Here is a 24,939-nt window from a genome sequence, read left to right as displayed (position 1 = left end):
CTACTCTGGTACTTAGAACCAAACAAGATAAAAAGAATATCCCATTGCTAAGCCTATGCATCCTATTCCCTTTGTTGTATGTATGAGATTTTAATTTTACACTTAAGAGTGTTTCCTTCAACTTGAAGAGGTTTACTTTGAAGTTTTTCTGAGATCTGTAGCCATTAGTATTCTCTTTCTCTTTTCTATTGTGGTAAAATATACATAACATAAAACTTACCATTTTAATCATTTTTAAGTGTACAATTCAGCGGCATTAAGTAAATTCACATTTTGTGCAACTAACACCACTATCCATTTTCAGAACTTTTTCACTATCCCAAATAGAAATTCTGTACTCATTAAGTAATAACTCCCCAATCCCTCCTCCCCACAGCTGCTGGTAACATCTATTCTCTTTCTTTCTCTGTAAATTCGCCTATTCCAGATACATTATTTTTCATCTTGTATCTGGCTTATTTCACTTAGCACAATGTTTTCAAGATTCCTCCATGTCATAGCATATATCAGAATTTCATTCCTTCTTATGGATGAATAATGTTCCATTGAATGTATACGCCACATTTTCTTTATCCATTCAAGTGTTGATGGACACTTGGGTTGCTTCCACCTTTTGGCTATTGAGAATAACGTTGCTATGAACATTGGTTTACAAGTATCTTTTTGAGTTCCTGCTCTCAATTTTCTTGGGTCTACAACTAGAAGTGGAATTGCTGGATTGACATTTTCTTTTTACTCCTCCTTCACTTTCATTGCTGTTTATTGCTCATGGCAATGCTCCCACCTATTTTGTGGATTATAACCAAAAGAGAGCTCATAGTTTTATTACAGAGTGTGTTTATGTTTCCAGGTTTTATTTTTCTTGCTGATTTTTGGTAGTATCTGAGAAGAAAATGTGGAATAATGCTAATTTGACTCTACTACTTTGAACCAGAAGTATTTAATCAAGTCTTATTGTCAACAAATTTGTCTAGAGATGCTTATAATATCAGTACTAAATTAAAGTTTATTCCTCTATCTTTATTTATTTTTTTTTGTGAGGAAGATCAGCCCTCAGCTAACATCCGTACTAATCCTCCTCTTTTTGCTGAGGAAGACCGGCTCTGAGCTAACATCTATTGCCAATCCTCCTCCTTTTTTTTTTTCCCCCAAAGCCCCCCAGTAGATAGTTGTACGTCATAGTTGCACATCCTTCTAGTTGCTGTATGTGGGACACAGCCTCAGCGTGGCTGGAGAAGCAGTGCGTCAGTGCGCGCCCGGGATCCGAACCCGGGCCGCCAGTAGCAGAGCACGCGCACATAACCACCAAGCCATCGGGCCGGCCCTATTCCTCTATCTTATGTATAAAAACTGATAATGAAGTTTAATATTTAAAGAAAAAAAGAAATGGATAACTATTGAGCACCTACTATACTCTGGACTGGGTGCTTGGTGCTTTAACATTATATATTATTACTCAGTTTAACCATTAGAGTAAACCCTGATAAAGTAATTATTAGTCCTATTTGATGGATTAAAATTTGTGACATAGAGCTTGAGTAATTTTCCAAAGTTATAGATCTAGCAAGCTATCCAGTTGGGAGTGTACCTGCTTTTTGTAACTCTGTAACTCATATTCTTTTCTCTACACCAAACTTCTGTCCACTGTAATGGCTATTAGTTTTCAGTGAAATCAAATACCTCAACTCATAGCAGCAAAAATTATAAATGTAAACATTAAATAATTGGAGACTTTTAAATGTAAGTATTTAATCCATTTGGTCCAGTTCAGGCTATATCTAAAAACCACTGACTGAGAAGAAGCAGAATTTTTGGCTTGGCCATTGTATACTTCCATGTCCTCTCAAGAGACAAAACTCCCTCTTAAAACAAGAAAAACACAACTTCCTCAATTCCCTGACAGTTACCAATTAAAAGATTGCCTTAATCTGCCATTCTTTTATTGATCTTCATTTCATATTTCCCCATGTTTCTTATGTAAATCACAGCAAAACACTGCAGAGTGACTAATGTCTACAGCAAGGGCTGGCAATGCACACATTTGTGAACACTATCTCTGCTATGAAGACTATGCTTTTCTTGGCTTAAGTAATATTTTGTCACTCTCTCTTGATGAAGGCCATTAATTAGTGCGTCTCGATAAAAATACGTAATTTCAAAATTACGTATCCATGTTGTATAACTGGCATGCCACAATATGTGACACTCTTAACTCTTAACTCAGTGAAACTTATGACTCCTAAAATCAGGCTATAAGCCACTAAGTTAATATTTACATAGAACTGTAAAAAGAATTCTAATTTCAAATATTTTCATTGGTTTTCTTTATTATACATTAATTGGTGTTTAGATTTCAGTGTTTGCTTAGATCTTAAAAAACAAATTTTGTATTTATGTACTGTCTTATTTCAGAAATGATTTAAAGAAACATATAAGGGGATATGTAAAATAAAGTAAGAGAAAGTAAATCAAGAGTGGTAGAAACCAAAGAGAAAAGAACTGATATGTACGTGTTTTTGTATGTGCGTTTTACAGATCTTGGTATGGTAAATTACTTTTTCAAGAATATAACCTAAGGTATAAACACAAAGGAAAAATTCTTGTGAGTTTAAATATATTACAGAAACAATTTTAACACCTTAAAATATTACATAGGAAATAAAATTAAAACAAAAGAAGTCAAAAAATGCAATATAGCATAGATCAAGCTGTCAAACATCTATAAGAAAAGCTAAACACTTAAATAAGGCAGCTTCAGAAATTCCTAGGTACCTAGCTCAGTTGCCAGCGCTTAGTATTCTAATCCCCTCTCAATTTATAACACAATTTTCACATCACAGATTGACCAAGCCTCAAAATTTTGAAAAACTATATCATGTGAACATTTGAGAACAAACAAAAACAAAAGAAAACCAAACAAAAGTAGAAGTATACATTAATAAGATACTCCTCAATGGAAAATTTGAGTTGTGTATGAGAGTAAAATTTGGAAGAAAGACATATGTCTCAAAAAAATACTATTTGATGAAAAATTTATAATACTACCAGAGGATAAGTTGTTATATAACCACTAAAATATTGTTGCCAATAATATTTAAAGATATAAGAAGTTATTTATAATTTATTGATAAGTGAATATCCAGTTAAAATGTAGTGTAGCTCAATTTAAAAATCTATATGATTGTCTTTTTCTATCTAAACTTTCTGGATAGAGATTCTTATTTGGAGATTGTTTTGGCAAAACATGCATCCCATAATGACCTAACCTTTTGATCAGAACTCTTAGAAACCAATAAGTAGTTTAACCACATCCATAATAGCAAAAAAGAAATTGTTCAAGAGGAAACCAAATAATCACGGTATTAAGGCCAGACACGAATTACTCTTAAAAAACAACATTCTGACACAAAGAACATCACCTTCGGCAATATCCTTAAGACAGAGAAGATTTAATGGCGCATGACATTGTCCTTTTCCTTGGCTAATTCTTACTCATCCTTCCGATCCTCAGTTGAGATATTACTTTCTCTGGTAAGACATTCTGAAGCCTCCAGACTGGGTTCCAAGCGCCTCCTCTTGGCTCCCAGGGCCTCTTGCATTGCTCCCACCTCAATACTGGCCTCTCTGAGTTGTAGTTACCTCTATACTTCTCCAGGCTCCAGTGGGGCCAAAACCATCTCTGTCTTGTTCTCTGTCGTATCCTTGGTCTTTAACCCCCTGGTTAACACACAGTAGGTGCTCAAGGATTTGTGGAACTAAACTGAATTTCTCAAGACTATCTCTTGCTATGAATTTCCATGTAGGCTGTTGGTATCATCACATCGGAAGACAATCAGAAAAAGTAGTTTGGGAAGAGATGTAGCCTTTGTAATATAGTCTACATGTTTACCTCTTCGCTGATCTGGCTTGGTATTTTGGGATATCTGGAAAGGTGAATGGACTGTGCTTCGCATATAATTCTTCCAATATATTATGTCTCTCAAACAAACACTGTAAAAATATTGGATCATAGAGAGCTCAAATTTGTTGAGTACTGGCAAGGTCCTGATATACAAGTATTGGATGCTACTGGTTAAATAAAGAATCATGTACCTTAACAGCCCATGAGAGATAATGATAAACATCCATTTTGAAAGTTATTGTCTGAAAACTCATTAGTAGGATCAACTATTTTTTTAGAAATATTTTGATTTCATTGTTGCACATAAGTAAACGGACAATTTAAATCCTAATTATATTTCTAATGGCACCATCACAAAATAATTATATGCTTCAAATAAAAGTTAAGTAATGCAAACTCACAGTTATCCCTACCATCATTAGAAATGTGCTCCAGAGTGGGGAAAAAAAAAAGTCATTTGATTGATGGCATTGCTTTTTATAAGGGGGTTAAAACTTTGAAACCATCTACTAAAAACATTAATTTTATTTGTAAAACAATTGATTTGAACTCTAATATTTGAACACAATTATGCACCAGGGCCAATCAAAAGCTCTGGCCTGAACATTACCATGTGTATTACAGTTGTTAGACCTAAATCAAGAACAATATTAATCTTCTAATTTTAACATTAACCAGTTGATATGCCTCCAAATATAAGAATTTCTTGTTAACCAGTTAGAGAAAAACAGTAATACACATTTGTACTGCTAATAAGACTGACAGTATCAACTCAGGTGACAATAATAGTATAGATATTTCAGATTTCTATCAAAAATAGCCAGATAGTGAGCATATTAATTAGAAATAAAACTCGTACCTGATAATCAATGAATATTAAAATGTTTGATAGTTTACGAGTTGCCATGAGTTTAATCTTTGTATAAACCCATAACATATCTTTCACTTAAATAAATTGGGGCCATTGCCACTGTTAACTGTAACATGTTAACTGTAGTGTAACAATAGTCAGTACAACCCACTGGATGTGTTTAATACTTCCCACAAGTATTATTGGTATTAACTATCACCATTCAGTCTATAATGGTTGATTATATTATTCTTCACTTTATCAATTCAATTTATATCAAACATTTTTTTCAGTAGTTATTGTTGTCATAGGAGCTCATTTATTTAATATGCTTCAAGGATATTTAATACAATCTCTTCATTTTACATGCTGAGACCCAAATGGTTAAGTGACTTGCCATAATCCAGAGCTAGTTAGTGACAAAATTGGGACAACCTCTAAGTTCTCTCAACTTCCAATTTATCACATATATTTCCCATAAAAGAAAATGAAAATTTTAAATGCAAATTATTTACTTATGCATAAAGGCACATTTATAGAGATTTTTAAAACATTTACTGAGTCCTTAGGGATATAAATATTCCATACACTTGTTTTTGAGTCATTAAATTCACTTTTTATTTATAGATAGAAGAGGGGTATATCTCTTCATAAATCAGAACAAATTTTAATAATGTGGTTTTAAGAGGAGGTATTATTTGAAAGAGAGATAGCAATCCTAAGAGACATCAACATAAGTCCATCAACTGGTCTCTTATTAAAAAACTATAGCCCTTAATGTATTAGGATTTTTAAAACGAATTTGTTTTCCACATTGCCCAAATTGGTATTCAGATTTTTATCATTTTTTTTTCCTAAAATTCAATATTAAAGTAAAATCACGGATTACTTTATCCATTTTTGCTCTTCTAGGTTGTTCTGTTACTTAACTTCCCAAAGTATCTAGTTAGATATAAAGTGTTTAAACAATTACATCTCACGTGGTGAATTATCATCACTGTCATCTGTCAGGTTATAGGGAGTGTGTATACACACACAAATAGGTTCTTTTTAAAATTCAGGATGAACATAAATTTAAATCAACAAATCAATCATTTTTAGGAACACAAAATATTGTTCAACTATTTTTTTCACTTTTAAAACTCTGATTTTCATAAATTATAGAAGGCATATTTTGGTAACAGACTATTAAAATTCATCTTTATATGAAAGGGTGAGATATATAAAGAAAAGTGCATATAAATGACAGCCACTTTCTGATTTTTCCCCTAGAGTTTTCAAATGGTTGAATAGAATTTGACGAAAACATAATAAATTTTATATCATCTATCTGAAAAAAATCAGTTAAATCATTTTTTTTTTTTTTTTTTTTGTGAGGAGATCAGCCCTGAGCTAACATCCGCGAATTCTCCTCTTTTTTTTTTTGCTGAGGAAGACGGCCCTGGGCTAACATCTGTGCCTATCTTCCTCCACTTTATATGGGACGCCGCCACAGCATGGCTTACCAAGCAGTGCGTCGGTGCGCGCCCGGGATCCGAACCAGCGAACCCCGGGCCGCCGCAGCGGAGCGCGCGCACTTAACCGCTTGCACCACTGGGCCGGCCCCAGTTAAATCATTTTTAACTAAAGGCCAAATATAATGTGTTATTCTCCAAGATGTAAACGCTGAATTCTATGCTCAGCATCTGCTGGATTATGTCCAACAATCTGAATTTACTTACTTGCTTAAAAAACAGTTCCCTATATTCCTAACCACAGCTTTTCACAATCAAAACTGTCATATTCCTCACATAATTACATCTAAACACATCACTAACCCTCCAACAATTGTCTCCATGCTGTTTCTTTTAAATTCTTACAGTTGAAACCCATAACTTAACTCTAAATTTCCTTTGTGCTCTGACATTTACAAAGCAACATGCTGTATTTACCACTCTCCATTAACTTCTTTGACTTCATGAATTCCCTCCATCTCTTTTTGTTCTCTCATTGTTCCAGAGTTACCTTCCTTTTTCTGTGCCAATTAGTCTATACCCAGATCATTAATTTTCTGGTCTGTCCTCTAACTTTTTCTGTCTATAATAGTTCCTGTCTTGTTTCATTGATCAGGCCCTCTTGCTGGTTTAATCTGTGAAAACAACTCTTCCTCATTATAGATCTTACATATTCTGAAGATCCAGAGGAGAAAGCAATATTTGGCAGGATACTATAGCCTTCTTATATCCACTTGTTCACTGAATAAGCACCCATCTAGATAGAGGGTGAATAAGGATAAAGACAATATAATCCTTCCCCATGTGGGGGGCTAGTTTAGTAAGAAAAAACAATGTAAATAAACAAATGCCACAATATAGGTCTCAATCAATTAGCTAATTAACCAAATCTTTTACGTGCATCTGATTGACGGCCTTCATGAGTTAGGCACTGTGCTAAGCCCAGAGAGAGGGTAGAACAAGATAAACATGGTCTTCTCCCTTGTGGAACTTATTTTTCAATGAGGACACAGAAATTGAATGTAGTTATTTAAATAGCACTTTGGAGACTACTAATTTATCACCTCTGTTTCTTTAGTGCTGGAACAACATTCTCATGCTTCATATTCTGAAGATAAATATGGCGTTAAACAGAATGCTTTGGCCTACATTTTATGTATATCAGCCTTCTGGTAATAATGGACTGAAATCACAATGATCATCACTCCCTGGCTATTATTTGCTGCAGCTGCATCTGTGAGCTGAGATGGGTCACTGGGAGGCCTCCAACCGTAAGGCCATTTGAAAGTGTCATTTATCTTCATTCTGCATGGAAATATTTCATCTACCAACATCCCCACATTGGCAAAGCTTACAGGGACCAATTTTTCTCTTGGCTTATAAATTTCTGGGCACTGGACATGTTGAAAAGGACTTTTATAATCAATAGATACTATGACTTGCCAAAGAAAATCAAGGATAATGATAAAGCCTGATTTCCTAGAGGAAAGAAATCCCAGTGGCTTCAGCAATGATGCTTCCTGAAAATTATGTAGAATTTTGAAGTGAAATCAGCCAGTCAATCACAAACAAAACAATTTAATATACATTATCTCCTTTGATTTTTACATCAACACTTTGGGAAGGTAGGACAGGTGTCATGATCTTCATATTATAAGAAGGAATCTGAATGGCTCAAGACATAGTAAAGGTCCTTTGGATTCCAAAGTGAGGGCTCTTCTATTACAAAGGGAGAGAGGGACTGGAATGTATCTGGAGAAGGGAGAATGTCTGCTTTGTCAGGAGCTTGTGCTGGTGAACTATGCATATTACCCCATTTAATTGCATAGGAGAAATAAGAGAGGTACAGGATGACTAAGAAGCTGATATTCAAAGGAGCCTTACAAAAGAAGAGTATAAGAATTCCCAAAGTAGGTCCAAGTAATAGGTCCATCTGGTCTTGTGTTCATGTCTGTTTGTGGCACTTAGAGGCATGCTATCTGTGACTGAACCTCAAAATTTTGATGTATCTGCTACTGTAGTGATGACAATGAACAAGAGATATATGTAGAAAACACTAGCCTGGCAAGAAGATCTAGATTTTACTTCCAGCTTCCCTACACACACACACACACACACTGCTAGCCTTGTATCTTTGAACAACTCAAACTTTTCTGAACTTCAGTTCTCTTTATCTCTTATTCTCATTAATATTGTTATTTTTACTAGTAATATTGTACTGACATTAGAGTAATCATAAGACGCCTAAAGTGACCGATTCTTTGGGTTCACTGACTTCTAAAACTAGTTCAACTGGCAGGGGCTAGAGAGAGGTTTGCTTAGGGATGAAAAAATAATCTACAGCAAAAAGAGAACACAGGTTTACTTTGTCCCCAGCTCCACGTTCCTTTGAAGGCATACAGGCAACCTCTGATCCTGATGAAGTTATGGTGGCAGGGAAATAATTCCCCGGTGCCAACTCTCGTTGCTGGCTCTGCAAGCCGTGTAAGTATATGCACGATCTTCCCCTTTGTCAGCAATAAAGCTGATGGCTAGGCTGGCTTACCCACGGGCATTTCAGCAGCATTCTGGGATTCTGCCCCACCTTACTCCTGCAGAGTTCTGCTTAAACATCAGACTAGCTACATTAGCAGGAAGCGCTGATCAAACGCTTGATGGAACGGATGAAAAGCCTTTCAAATAAACACCATATCAAAACAATTCTCCTAATTCAGCATAAAACTATAAGATGTTTTGATTTTATGATAATTGCCGGTCAAAAGCTCACTCTTGTTTTCCATACAGAATTTCAGAATTGACATTGATCTTGTTGTCAGCGACATCCTGTAAAACATTTCCCTTTGAGATGAAAAGAGCACTTTGAGTGGGGAGCAGACACAACTGTGGGCCTTTGTGTGACAGAGCCCTGTTGATATTCGAGCCTCAGCGCCCACACAACGTCCTTCGTTACTCGTCATCTTTGTACCTTTTCTCCTTTCCTTTTCTATATCTTGCTTTCATGGGTATCCTTGACGGGAGAACAGGAGGATATTTTTCAAAGGATGAAATATACTGGAGTTGTAACATCCTTTACACAGCAGGGAAACCAAATAAATACAAGTTCTCTTTTTCAATATTGTGCCTAACTGTGCTCTCAGGAATGTTAATTAATTGAGAAATACTGCCAGAAATAGAGGTGCAGGCATTAGACTTTGAAAATGAACCTGGAGTCACATGTATATTTCTTAATAGATAAAAGAAAAATATGCTTTCAAGAGACATTGCTGAGTTTTTATAAGGTGTTTTCAAGACAGTTTAAATGTAAAAGGTTCATGTCACCTGGGTACATTTTTCTCAGTTCTCGTTCAAAACAGCAGTTTTTGGAATGAATGACACTAGCCTAAGATATTACATAATGTGATATCCTAAAAATAAAATGTCTGAACATCAAATTTCCTCAGTGTCCTGAGGTTCCCAAGATGAGTGGAAAAATGGCTCTGAAATAGGGCACAGGATGGAGAGCTGTGGAAAGTTAAATCATATAAAACAGGGGTATAGAAGCTTAGAGAATACTTTTATCCACTTGTTTCATCTGCTTTTCTGCTGGGAGTAGAGTTACAATTAACTAATCAATCTACTGTTTGATCTCATAATACAGCTGTCTTTTTTCTATTATTTTATTTAAAATATTGGTTTTGCCACATTTTGTATTTCATCTCGAGATAGTACTTGCAAACTCACAAAGGGTTTGAGGAAAGATCCTAAAGCCAGACATTTATATCTGCAGTTTCCCATTTGCCCCACAGACTGGGGTCACACAGATGTAAGCTAGGAAGTGAACTCAGCCTCTCTCCCTTCATTTAACTCCTTTCGTTCCAACTGGCTCTTTACTGTCAGCTCCAGCCTGTTGCCCTCCATCCTTGCCTTGATTCCTTTCCTCATTTGTATACTCCAAATCTAACAGTCTGAGATCCTGTGATGCTGTGTATTATAATTCTTGTCTTTCGTACAACTGGGTTTAATAAATATGAAAACGAGGAAGTAAAGGGATGTAATCTCTCAAGTAACATCTCAGGTAGCAAAATCAACCTGTGACGTTTTTCTTTTCTTTTTCTCAAGTTAGCTATTTCTTCAAGAATTCCTTCAAGATATTCTGTGTTTCTATAGTAGCCATCATTACAGTACAAGAATTCAGTTCATGTCCCAGATAGAGTTTTGCCAGTTTTTTTTATTTTGCTGTGTTTTTTCTGATGCTGTCTCTCAACACCACTAACCTTGAGCACGTGTGAGTAATCCCTGCTGTGGTTGTAGGAGGAGGAAAGGAAATGGGTGGCTGTACATTCTCCCATCATTTTCTCTTTTGCTTCTACCATGTCTTTAGGGCATCGGTCTAGGAGATCTGAAGGCTGACGTCTTGTTTATAGAGCTTTCTAAATAAATCTCTCCCGTTATCTCACCCACATCTCCCTTTTATTTTCCTATATGGCACTTATCATAATTTGTAAAATTATTTATTGGATATGAGATGAAGAGACAACTCTTCTTTAGAGAAGAATTTCAAATAATACATGTAGAAACTCTCCCCTCCAGGAAGTGAAGCTTAATTCTCCTCCCCTTGAGTGTAGGCTGGACTCAGTGACTCCTTTCTAATGAAGAGTATGGGAAGGTAAAAAGAGTAACTTCGCAGTGGAGAAACCTAGCTCTGCTTCTTGGACAGGTGATCAAAGTTAGCATCACTAACGATGTCATGCTGACAGGGTGTATCCATAATATAATACTATAAAAGTGCACTTTGCCCTGTAGTATTCTTCTGCAGAACCTGTAACACTAGTTTAATTACAAAAAAAAATCATATAGACTCAAACTGAGGGACATTCTACAAAACTACTTACCAGTATTTTCCAAAAGTATCAAGGTCATGAAAAGTAAGGTAAAACTGAGACATTGTCTCAGATTGAAGGAGACTAAGGAGACATGATGATTAAATGCAATGTAGTATCCTAGATTGGATTTTGGAACAGAGAGAGGACATTAGTTGAAAAACTAGCAAAATCCAAATAAAGTCTCTAGTGTAGTTAATAGTATGTATCAATGTTTTGACATTGATTTATCAATACTTTTGACAAATGTACCATGGTTATGTAAGATGTTAACATTAGGGAGAGCTGGAGAGCTGGATGAAGAGTATGCAGGAACTCTCTGTACTATCTCTTCATCTTTTCTGTAAATCTAAGATTACTTCCCAATAAAAAGTTTAAAAAGAGAGTGAAAATATTTATTGGGTGTAGATTTGCTTAATGTCTGCCTCCACCATGATACTGTAAACTCCAAGAGGCCAATGAATATGACTACATACCTCCTGGGGCGAGAATTGTAAGAATTCCTGGTACGACCTTAGGAAATATTTGTTGACTGAATAAGCATAGCTGCATGCTGAGGATTTGTCCGACATCTGCTATTTGCTGAGTCTAACAGGATTTATACCTACGCTAGAGTGAGCTCAAGACTCCATAGGCAAAATGTGAGATGTACTTAGAAATTTTCTCATAGGAAAAAAATGTGTGCCTTCTCCTATAGTTTCTATTGGTCACATTCCTTTATTTCTACTTCGAAGGCAAACTCAGACATGTTGATAGGATTCAGGATATGCTACCCCAAAATATGGCGTGTTTGATATTGAATATTTCAAGGTGAAGGAATTTGAGAAATGGCACATGCAGGAAGGACTTTCTGGCCTTCCCCTGAAGCAGGTCATAAAACCCTCATGTGAGGGGGCTCTCTCTATACCCAGAAAAAAGGAACTTTCTTATCTTTGAAGATAAAGGGACACAGAAGGAAATTTGAGCAAACAGGCCTTGCTGAGTTTCCCTCAGTTTACTGTACTTAGCTCACCTTTGTCCTATCACATCTTTCCATGACTTTCCACTCTTCATTAAACCTAGTACAAAAATACTCAAATTTAACCATTTCTTTGGGTCTTCATTTCCTTATGAAGGCTCCTGTGTCACATAAAACTTATATTAAATTAATGTGTATGCTTTTCTCTTATTAATCTGTCTTTTGTTCCAAAGATCCCAGTTGAGAACTTAGAAGGGTGGAGGAAAAATATCTTTTTCCTCTCCTGCAGTCATGATCCAATTACAAAAGTGGGATCTGACAATTAAGTCAGCCATTTGGAATCTTAGAATTTTATAGCTAGAATGCATTCCAATAATCAGGGCTTACTTTTTCTTTTTTACTAATGAACCGTTATTTTTAAACAAAACCATCAGTGAAATTCATAAAAGAGGCAAAAGCACAGCTGCTCTATTTTTCTTGATGTCACACCCATATGGCTTCCCCTTGTACTCGTGGCCCTTCCCGAGGAAGCCTGGGGCTCTGTGGAACCCAGTTTGAAAACCACACAGCCATCTTTTCATTTCACTGACGAGGAACTCCAAAGCCCTGAGAGGTGAAATGATTTGGCCAGCTACCACAGAATTTTTGACAAGATCAGGAGAAGAGCCAAACTTTCTTGAGGATCTTTTCTAATGAGTTTGGTATGGGTTGCTTAAATGCAAATTATGCATTTTCTCCATCACATTGAAATTCTAGTTTCTTCTCCCTAAAAACAAAGACATTTTTTTTGCTGGATAAGAAACAGATTACTCTCCATCTTTCCACTGTCCTCATGGTTTTCTTGTTTTATGAGAATTTTTTCTTCTCAGAGCCCACCAATATGTCTACGAGTAGTGTGAAGTTGGGCCTCGCATTTGAACTTTGTAAATTATATTTCTCAAATCCTAGTTTCCATGATGACTGTCACATTCATATTTAGATTTATGAATTTCTCTAAAACTAGATCTACTCTGTGTATAATAAAGTGAAATGTTGAGAATGATATTCATATGAAGATTTGTGAATCTCTCTGAAACTAGATGTACCCAGTACATAATGAAATGTAATGCTAAGAATAAAACAATTCAGAGTGTGTGCTCAGCCTTACCAGATATTCAGAAAGAAAGAAATCACTTCAAGGCATAAACTATATGAATCGGAAGTAACAAAGTATGAGATGGTGGAAAACTCACTTGGGTGGGGCATCACCCAAATCTGGGCTCTACTTCTGATTGGGTCATAAATTCTATATATTCATTTTGTAATTTCTAAGGTTTGAAGGAGTGACCAGGAAGAGATAGATCCCTGTCTGGATCTGAATTTATAACAACATCTTTGCTGGGGGAAAGAGGACGCGAAAGGAGAGCTGCTTTTAGAGAGGCATTTCCTCTGCTCTTTCAAGAGGCAGGGAGTACTTCATACGTGCCTAAGAGTTCTGATACCTGATTTTGCCTCCACACATTTCTCACGCCAGTGCACCTTCCGGCGCTAATGAGGCTTTTCAGTTAAGTCCTTTCCCGCCAATGATGTCTAAAAACTGAAGGCCAAGTAATGAGCAGATCAATAGCTTCCATTAAAGTCTGTTGGTAGAGCCTCTTCTAATTTTATCTCCTATGATGTGACCTCCAATTTGCATAAGAGAGATGCTGCTTAAACTTACAGGCAGGATTGATTGACTGAACCTGACTAAGGTGGCAGAGCAATTGCTAATTTAAAGCACATCCAAAAGATGGTGAAAATGATTAAGAACTGTGCTATAAATACTCTCATAATCCTCATGTCTGCTGGTTCTTAAAATTAACCCCCTCAGTATATTTTCCTTAGGTCAGGGATTAAATACCACTAAAATAATTCTAGGTCAAGGCAGCAGGCATCTCAGGTACTAGAGGCAGGAGAAGAAATGCCTTACCCTAAGACATCCGGCTGTCTAGTGTCAAAAGTTTTATGTTCTGGTTTGTAACCCAGCACAGGGGCATTCTTACTAAATTTCCACAGTTAATTATTCCAATGTGATAAAGTGAGCCTAAAAGATCCCTCCACGCCATTCACTTTCAGTTGCTCCCTTGTTCTTTGTTCTTATATCATCCTTACAACATTTTCCTTACTGGCCAGAGACACATTTCCTCTTTTTTTCTTGGAGTCTCTCTTTCCAGATAATTCTTCCATCCATATTGTTTTTTATAGAATATGCTTGTTTTACAGCCTTGTTATTGATGACGGTCAGGAGATCCTAGAAGTGTTTTCTCTTATCTCAATTGTTCTTATTCAATTTCTCTTTCTCCGTTGTTCCTATTACCATTATTGAATGACGTCCAAGGTTTAGAGAGAGTACATTGGTGGGCAGAGCAGCATTAAATTGAGATTTATAATAATAATATCTAATATATACCTATACTGGGTGCTTACTGTGTGTCTGGCATTGGGTCAAGTATTTACAAAAGCCATTCTCACAACACCCTTATTGAGTAAATACCTAATTTGTCCCAGTTTACAGATGAGGAAGCTAAGGCTTAAGGCAGTTTAAGCAGAAATGGATTTAACACATGGACTGAGGTGCTTATAAAAATCACTGCAGAGTGGAAGGAGAGGCTATAGGCTGGGCCTCTTCGAACAATGTCCAACAAACATATCACAAGACTGATCTCCCAGGGCAAAGATGGGGGATCAGGAGGTCTTTGTTGAGCTGTTGAATGTAAGAACACACAGCTGTAGCTGTACACTGTGGAAGTGAAAGGCCAGACCAGGAAGCTCTTGAAGCCGTTATGATCCTCTCTAAATACGTACTAAGCTAGACACTAGTGCACTGCTACAGAAAAAGCCTTCTTTTCGATATTTTTAACCTGAAAAAAAAGAAAACACCCAAGTGCAATGGGAATATGGTCTTCATGATCTCTCCTTTACCTTTCAAAACTTCAGTGAGTGCAATCTAATGGTGAACCTATTTGTCACCAGATCTTGGCTGCAAGGAAATCTGGGAAATGTAGTTTCCAGCCATCCAGTCTCTACAGTAAAGGAAAGCATCTTAGAAGGAGGTGGGAATAGATGTTGAGTGCCAATCAATAAGCTATCTCCAACACAGAGGAGAAGTGACTGAAACATAACAGGGAGCTGGTTAGTAATCAGTGCAGTTGAGAGTACAACTCAGGCTGACCTGTCTGTAAAGCCTGACACTTAACCACTTGATGATACTGCCTGTGCACCAAACATGTTCCTTATTTCCAAATGCAACTTTTTGGAGAACATTAATTTGTGTGTTCTTCCTAACAGGAAAGGACTAGAAAATGAAAAAACTGGTAGACATTATCTTTCCTTTCTTCAAAGTTATTAGCTTATTACAGTAATCAATATACTATATACATTTTTTGATGTGGATAAAAACATGAGTTGCTAACATTTACTTCGTGTAAATTATGCCAAACCAAAGAATGTGGATCCTTTGAAATATTCTGTGTTCAAATCCCATCATGCTGTGACCTGGAGGGCGCCTGATTCTTTTGATATTATTGTAATAATTTTATAGTCTTGGAAATCTATAATTTAAAAGCCTAAATATTTATTTCAGGAACTTCTGCCAGATTATCTCGGTATCTTTAAGGTTCTGGGAGAGTCATCCACAATTGTCAAAATGTATCTGACTTCAGTAGTCATGATATCCAGAAATGAGCTGGGTGACAGCATTTCTCTGCCAAAGGAAGTGTGGGCAACACGAAGATGCCCACAACAGGAGGCCCCTCTCCTTTGCCCTATAAATTGGATGTGGAGGGGCAGATCCTGCTAATGCTATCCCACCTGCCTTACGTTCTTTAAGATGTTTATGTACTTTATGTTCTTATGTACCTTTAAGATTCACAAAGCAATTTTCAGAGACTAAGAACATTTCCCTAGCCTTTAAAAACAAGTTGTTGTGATTGTTATTACCAGTTTCGGTGACTTTTCTCTTATATTGATATGTCTGGGAAAGATTTGCTAACTCTGCATGCAGAGTGCTCAGAAGAACAGGGCATAGTCCTGCTGGTAGTCAGAATGCCTGATTTCTCTATCCTTGACTTACCGTGTGAACTTGACTAAGTCACTCGACTTCTCTCAATCTCATTCATCCTCAAGAAATAGAAAACACATCATTGGATAGTATTCGAGTGGAATCGATGTTCAAAAGAATCTCAGCACTCCTGTTTCACCTCTCTCCCTGGCTCCTTATTTTATTAAGGTAATGAAGAAAATGAAAAAGTCTTTTTATGTAGCTTTCTATCATAAGGATATGAATAGATTGTTAATGAAGCATTTGCCATATTTATTAATTATTTTTTCTCTCTGGGGTTGCTCTTTGCCAAAATGTTTTGTATTATGTGTTGTGAGGAAACGACTGCTTCCAGTAAGACTTGTAGCTTGAGTTTTCTGAAGAACCAAGGGCAGTCATTTGAGTGGCAGAAGGTAGTAAATTTGCTTGAAGAAAATGCAATTTATGTGTATGTGTGAAAACTGTAGTGTTAAAAAAAATGAAAAAATTCTCATTGTTAGCTGCCACTTCTTTTTGGTTTTCACAATTGCAGTGGCAAGATAATAAATGGGCTGCTAGAGAGTATGTAAAACATACCCTTTTGACAAATAGTCTCATGAAACAGGGGCAAATTATTTAATAACGATCTTTAAGCTCCTACTATGTGTAAAAAACATGTACAATGTTCTAGGGTGCTGTTGCCTTTTTTACTCTTTGGCATGCACTTGTTGAAGCAATGTAAGCAAAATCTTTGTCTTTATCCTATATGAAAAGAACCTGGCGTCTTACTTTTGGTTTGGGTGGCCTAGGACGTTTATTAGAGGATAAAGGAAAAACAACAGAGAGAGATAGCTAACAGTAAAAAACTTCCCTCCTAAAACTTACTTGAAAATCATGTAAATTCATTTAGTCCTGTCTAAACTTCTCAAGAAAATTGGAGTACCTCACAAATTGTTTACAATGGATATGAATTTGTGAACTCAGACTCCCCAAATTTGGAGGATCAGCAGGGATCTCTTTTTTTCATCTCTCTTTGGGGCAAAGCCAACTTATTTGTGCCTCTTTCAATTCAGTTGTAGCATTCTGTCTTATCCCTGTGGTCATTGTGTAGGATGTGGTTCTGATAAAAACAGTAACCACTTTCGTGACAAGGCTGACTGGGCTGACCCACTGGCAAGGCGGGTTTTCTCTTTCTGCCTTGAATCCCCTTGTCTCTACTCTTTCCTCTAGAAGCTGTTCAAGAGGATGGTCTTTCCAGAGAGAGGAGTACTGTTCTTTGGCCAAGGATATTTCTTCCTTTTTATCTCCCACTAGATTTTAGACTCATTGAATCATGGAGCAGGCATTCTGTCTTAGTTATCTTTTTATGTTCCCATAGCTATATTTTCCTCACCTGCTTATGCTATGAAACTGCAATAACCAATCATCTTTATGAAATCAATTTTTTAAGTATGACATTTTTGTTGCTTTAGACCCTCTACCAAGTAACTAAAGGAAGCATGACTTCTGCCCTCTTCGAATTTATTTCCAAAATAGGCACTGCTACAAAAAATAGTCCTTGGCATTCTTCATGATATTTTCATTATTATTGCATTGTTCTTATATTATTTTTTCATGGTATTTTGCCCAATTGTAATCGTATTTGTTTTTGCCTGTTTTTCCCACTATATGAAATTCCACAAGACAGGGACAGTATTTGTTCTGTTCATCACTCTATCAATCACCAACATTGTGCTAGTTGATTTTGTATATATTGTATCACTTAAAAGGAGCCTGTGATTAGGAACCACTATCTTCCTTTCACAGATAGGACAACTAAGCCTTCAAGATGTCAAGTATCCTCTTAAAAGGTACAGAGCCAGTAAGTGCCAAGGAAAAACTGTTACTCAGAGATCTGTGACTCTCACACAAATGCACATTACACAACATCTTGCTGCTTTTGGAGCTTTAAAAAGGGTAGGAAATCATGTTCTTTATAAGATACAAGACTCTAGTTCCCCTGTAATTCTGATTCCACCTTGTAGTATTGTAACTGACAAAACTCATTCTGTCACAATTGATCAGACATCAACAGAGATTAATAGCTCCCCCTTAAATGATCCAGGCATGCTAAGGTGCTCATATTAAAGGTGGTATATAAATAATCAGTGTTATTTTTAATCTAATATGATAATGAGTGGTAATAGAACTGTGATAGGTGATGATATAGCTTTTGACTTTTTATAGCTTTTTTCTTGCTATGTTGTAATCATTCTGCCTAATTAGTTTCTTAATTAATTATGCTTTTTCAACAGTGATGCCACTTGACTTCATCTTTTCTAGAGAACATTTGCTATTTCTATTATTATTTAAATATATCCAAATTTGTCATCATTGTAATGCCTAACATAATAACATTAATGACTATCATTCATTTAGTATTTACAGTGTGCCATGATTCAATTGGTAAGTATCTTCAATGTAAGACATTAATACTTTAAACAACTTTATGGAATATATATTATTATTATCTTCATTTTTCAGATAAGGAGCCTGAGGCTTATAGAATTTTCCTCATATTCAAGACTTAGCTCAAATGTCACCTACTTAAAGAGCTTTCCTCATTACCCTCTCTCTACAAGGTAAATCCCGATTTCCCATACCCTCACATCTCACATTCTATCCCTTTACACTGCTATTTTTTTAATACATAACTAACCACTGTGTGAAATTATGTATATTTATATGTTTGCTTTCTGTTGTTGGTCTGTCTCTTCCAACTACAAACTAAGATCCATAATGCCATGTGCTCTTTTCATTATCATTGTATCTCTAATGTCTGAAACAGTACACAGCACAGAGTTAACACTAGGTAAATAACGGTTGTTGAATGAATAAATTAATGAAACAATTGACTTGAAAATAATATTTGGAGCTGAGAAGAGAATCCAAGTCTTCTAACCCAATTCTCTTTGCATAATATGTGAGATTATGCAAGAAAACTGAATTTGTGCATTTTTAGAGTTTGAGATTTGAAATACTGAGATTTTCTTTTGTTTTGTTTACAGCTACACAGTTTCCCTTACCTTGTATTGGTTTAACAAGATTAAAAGAGGAAGTTTTTAATCTGCGAAAAGAGCGATCTCTTTGCAAGAACTGTATGCAGATTGGTGCTTCCGCTTATAAAGCAATCTCATTAGTTTGAAAAAGCTGGAATTTTCACTGGACAATAAGCTATCATGACAAAGTTCAAATTTCTGTGCTCTTAAGAGTACATTTATTTTAATTTTTTTTTTAATTGCCTAAAACTCACACTTTTACTCTCCTGTCTTGGGTTAGTTGGGAGTAATGAAGCCTTGCTCTGTGTCTACATAGACCTCCTTGAAATGGTTCACCCTCTTTGAGTCTGAAAATTGACCTTTGATGAAACCTCTCTTGGCTTATTTTGTTACAAATTAGAAGAACTTAAGGAATGAGAGGTCAGGAACGGAATTTGAATTAGGATGACTTTTAAAAGTGCAAGTCTTATTCCATTACTGGATATTTATCCAAAGAACATGAAATCAATTGTTCAAAAACATTTATGCACCCCTATGTTCATCACAGCATTATTCATAATAGCCAAGACCTGGAGGCAACCCAAGTGCCCAGCAATGGATTAATGAATGTGTTGTATGTATATACATGTATATATAATGGAATACTACTCAGCCATAAAAAAGACAAAACCATGCCATTTGAGACAACATGGGTGGACCTTGAGGGTATTGGGCTAAGCAAAGTAAGTCAGACAGAGAAAGACAAATACTGTATGATTTCACTCATATGTGGAAGATAAACAAACACATAGATAAGGAGATAAGGAGAACAAATTAGTGGTTACCAGAGGAGAAGGATGTGGGGGGAAGGTGAAAGGGGTAAAGGGGCACATATGTGTGGTGACAGATAAAAACTAGACTATTGATGGTGAACATAATGCACTCTATACGGAAACTAAAATATAATAATGTACACTTGAGATTTACACAAGGTTATAAGCCAATTTGACCTCTAAAAAATAAAAAAAAAAAAGTACAAGTCAGTTAGCCAAGAAGCCTGCAGAGATGAAATCATTTCCTTTGTGATCCTGCCCCGCAGGGGTCCTAATGGCTCCACCTGAGTAGCTCGGCGGCTTTACTTTTCCAGCAACCGATACCCAGGTGGCTGAGACTGGGATTGAGTTGCAGCTGGAATTTGTGCAGCTCCTCTGCAGACATTATTAGTGAAGTATATTAGCAATGACACCAAAGGAGGGCAATGGATTTATAAACTCCAGTTTGAAAATACTGTATTTGCAAAGCATCTGCCGCATGTGCTGCTTTGGCTTCAACTGTTTCTTATTTTATTTCAAAATTCCTGTTGGGTCGAAACAAGAGTCATGGCAAGGTTTCTCAGTAAGTGACTTTTATCATATAATCTTAAGGTTCTCATGTAGGTACATGACTTTTCATAAATGAGAATACATACACAGAGAATACCACATGTACTACCGAGCTTGGCATTCCACTTTCTCTTACCGGCAGTAATGAACCACGTGTACTCAGAATTACAATTTTAGGAAGAGGCAATGCATTGAGTTCACAATCTGGTGGCTGGCAATAGTCTGCCTGGTCCCAGAGCTGAGTTGAACCTTGAGGGGGGTAGTTCTTCAAAGGTGGCATGAGGGAGCACAAGCATGACCATTAACCAGAATTACTGTTAAAGAGAGCCAGTTCCCAGAATCAAATTCACAGAGTGTTAAAGAGAAAATAATTCTGATATTTGTTGAAGATGGTAATGAAGACTTCATTCAAGGGACTACTACAGTGAGGTTTTGCAGTAGAGAGAGGTTGGGCTCAACTCCAAATCCAAGAAAAAGTGAGGCTTTATAGCCAAGAAGTAGGGTAGGGGTCTATAGATGGAAGTTACTAAAAGAAAATATCAGAAATAAGGGGAGATTCTGGTTAAACAGACTGGACAGGATTCTTGCTGAAGGCAGGCCAGGGTGACCAGATATCACTTGGGCGATGGTGGGGAATAAGGAATTTGATCATATATTGGGGCTGATCAGATATATAGGGTGGGGAATTCTCACTAAACTGACTGCAGGATTCTTGCTCTTATGGACAAGGCCCAAGGATGGTGTCAAGTCAAAAACGGACTCAGACAAGCCTAACTAAAGTTTGGTTAAAGAGAGAGTCTTTGTCAAGGTCAAGGCTATAATCGTGCAAAAACAACAAGAGAACATTTTACGAAACCTCAGTCTGCATCCAGGAACATCATAGAATCAGAAGTGAAGAACAGCTGAGGACAAGACCCCACATGCATGCAGAATGGTTTCTGGTGTTTCCTCCATAGGTGAGGTCCGCTGTCTGTCACGAGGGTGGAGGTGAGAGCTACTTGGATGAAGAGCACAGGACCGAGCATACTGATGTGTTGCTTACTCCTAAAATGAGAGATCCATAAAGCTAAACATCTTGATAAAGATGAAAACAGCAAGTGGAAACTGTGCCCATTCTCAAATATGAGGCTTTTGGCATCCTATCTGTTATATCAACCCTGTCTAGTTTTTTTAAGTCAATTTTTTAAAGCTACTATAGATGTGTTTTGTGAACACTCCTAAATCATTCTTTTAGCCTATTCCTTTTCTGAGGATTAAAAGGACCACCATTACTTTCCTAATGTTAACTAAATTCGTGCAGTTTTTTAATAAAACTTTTCTAGGTACTGTCATATACTTTATCTCATTTGATCCTTGCAATAGTCATGAATGGTGTGTGTGTGTGTTTGTGTGTGTATGTGTGTGTGTGTACATGCCTGTATGTATTAATGTCCTTTCTTTCCGATTGAAGAAACAGAAACATAGAGATGTTAATTGGCACGGCCAAGGTCACATAGTTTGGAAGTAGCAGAGCTGAGACTTAAACCTGAGGCTTCTGAATCTAAATCCTGGGCCTTAAAAACAATATTTATATTGAAACGTTATACATATAAGGAGAATATTATTATTTTCTTTCTATGTATTAAGATTATGTCACAAAAATATAGATGGGAAGGTTTCAGTAATTTTCCTACCTGTTTACACAAAAAATAATATACAAGATTATTTGATGCTTGTTAAGAAACAAAATATGCTCTGTTAGTGCCTGTCTAGTTACCAAATGATGGAAATACAAATGCATTTATTTTTGCAGAAGCATTTTCATGAAGCCACATGGAGCTCTGGGGGACTCAGTCCTCATGAATCACTGAGAGTCCCTTTGGGTCAGTTTAGGTGGTTGGAGCTCAGGCTAAAGAAGCTATGGTGAAAGACCAAGACAAGGCCCTGAGGATTGGTGGACTTTATTCTACTCAGAAATCAGGCCCTGTCCCCCTGATCCTGTACCAGGGAATAGAAGGGAAACTGCACTGGAGAACGCTGCTGATAGGTTGGTGGACTAGTTCATTTATTCACATACAGTCTACATCAGGCTAAGCACTGTGCTCGCTACAGGGGATGCTGAGAGGAGCAACAAGGTGTTCCATCTTTAAAAAGGCAATTTTCTCATTTCTTGTTCAGTGGTATGGAAATGCTTGCAATATCATGAAACTAAACTGAAGTCTGAAGGGACTGGTACAGAGGACAGTGGGGTCTAGGAAAGCAGCACAGCACATAGTTAGAGCACAGGCTGTGGAGTCAGACTTAAGGCCACATCTGCAACTTACAAGCTGTGTGACTTAAGCCAAAATATTCAACCTCCCTTTGCTTCAATTTCCTCATCTGTGAAATGGGCATGAACTTACCTTATAGGGCTAATTTCCAGATTGAATGGGTTAATATTTTCAAAGTCCTTGGCACATATTAAGCATTAAAGAGGTTTTGTTAAATAAATAAAAATAGGAATCAGGAACAGCAGGAAATAAGATTGGACAGGAATAAAAATGAACATTTGTTGAGTGATCATGAGTGCCAGACATTGTATGGCACTTAACTTTTAACTGTCACAGTCACATGAGTCAGTACGTTTATAATCTCCATAATACAGAGCTTCTCAAGCTCGATGCTACTGACATTTGAGAGTGGATAATTCTTTATACTGGGGGCTATCCTGTGCAATGTAGGATGTTTAGCAGTATCCCTGGCCTCCACCCACTAGATGCCAATAACACCCCTCCTCCTCAGTTGTAAAAATCAAAAATGTTTCCAGACATTGACAAATGTCCCCTGGGACGCCTAATCACCTCCGATTGAGAATCACTGCTAAAGTTAGAAAAATGAGGCTGAGCTAGTTTAAGCAATTTTTCCAAGGTCACACAGCGAATGATGGTAGAACTGCCATGAGAAATTAGTCTGTATGACCCCTGTAAAGACAAGAATATAATGAATAATGTCCTGTAAAGATGAGGACATAATGAATAAGCTGTAATCAAGTTTCTAGTCTCAGGTTGTGCAATCCATGCTATGGTGATTGACTTGATTGTTCATTCGGCAACAGGATTAACTTATCAGATGTGTGTTTGGTATATGTCATGGCACATGGATTGAAGGAAGGAAGAACAGAAATTTGAGAAGTTGTACAATCATCCAGAGAAGGTAGGATAAGGATGTAAATTCAGACTAGATAGAGCAACAACAACAAAATCAATGAATAAAACAACTGCAGAGAACAATTTGTTGAGATTCTCTATTATTGTATTCAGCCTATGTGAAGAACTCCAAATGCCTTTCTGACTTGACTTTGGGAGCCTGGTCCCAACATAAACGTAAGAAACTGTTATTTAACTCCATAGCAGAGAGGAGGAGGCTCAGGTCCTGACAGATTAATTACAAGCACACAGGGTCCTGCAGGTGGTCAATGGTTCTTAGTCCTTCAATTTAATCCCTGGAACTCCCTGTCTCCTCACACTTCCTTCCCATCTAAACCATCTCCCATTGCTGCCTGCAAGAGAATGGATATTTACAAAGCTAATCAATATCAGTTTAACACATCTGCTTCAATCCACTTTACTTAATGACATGGCACCACCCTGAATAGCCCTTTCAAATAGGCAGGGTTCAGATCTTCTGAACCACAGGTCTGATATTAATCCTCTTTTCATTTATCTCCCAGCCCTTCCCTCCCTCTCTCATCATCTCTTTTCCTCTCCCTCTTCTTTCTGTGTGATACAGATTGTACAAAGAACACTGAACTTAATAATTGTAATAATAGGATCAACGAAAACAGCTAACATTTATTGAATATCTGCTATGAGCCTGGCACAATTTTAAGCTCCCTGCATTTATTAACTCCTTTAATCCTCACCACAACCTTATAAGGAGGATGCAGTTCTTATCCCCATTACACAGATGAAGAGCCAGACATATTTACCTACCAGCTTATCAGAACCAAAGGAGCTAATGGGAGCACCAGCAAACTGCAAAACATAACAGATTTGAGCTGTTGTTATTCATTCATTTTTCTGAATTCATTATCCAACAAAGTAAAATCTGACAATTCTCCTTAACCTAGACCCCTAAAACCTACAAACAATAATTGGAATGGAGAGCAGATGCTTGCTATTTAACAAGGCTTATTCTAACAAATAACAAAAGCTCTATAGTTCCTGTTTACTTAGTTGAAAATGAAATTCTGTTCTCTTTAAATCAGGTCAGGCATAATTAGGATTAAGGACTAACTAGACTTGAAAAATGATTGAACATAAGTGTCATCTATCTGGCCAATAGATCTGTATTAAAAGAATTAATTTGAATGACTGAAATGTGCTGGTGTATTTGATTTCTGTTCTCAAAATACTGAGGGATGGACTTAGTGAGAAATAGACTCTCCACAAGAGGCCGATTTTGTCACCCCACCAGACCTTTTCA

Source organism: Diceros bicornis, chromosome 4 (assembly GCF_020826845.1).
Source record: "Diceros bicornis minor isolate mBicDic1 chromosome 4, mDicBic1.mat.cur, whole genome shotgun sequence".
NCBI classification, from domain to species: Eukaryota; Metazoa; Chordata; class Mammalia; order Perissodactyla; family Rhinocerotidae; genus Diceros; species Diceros bicornis.
This window is presented reverse-complemented; position numbering follows the sequence as displayed.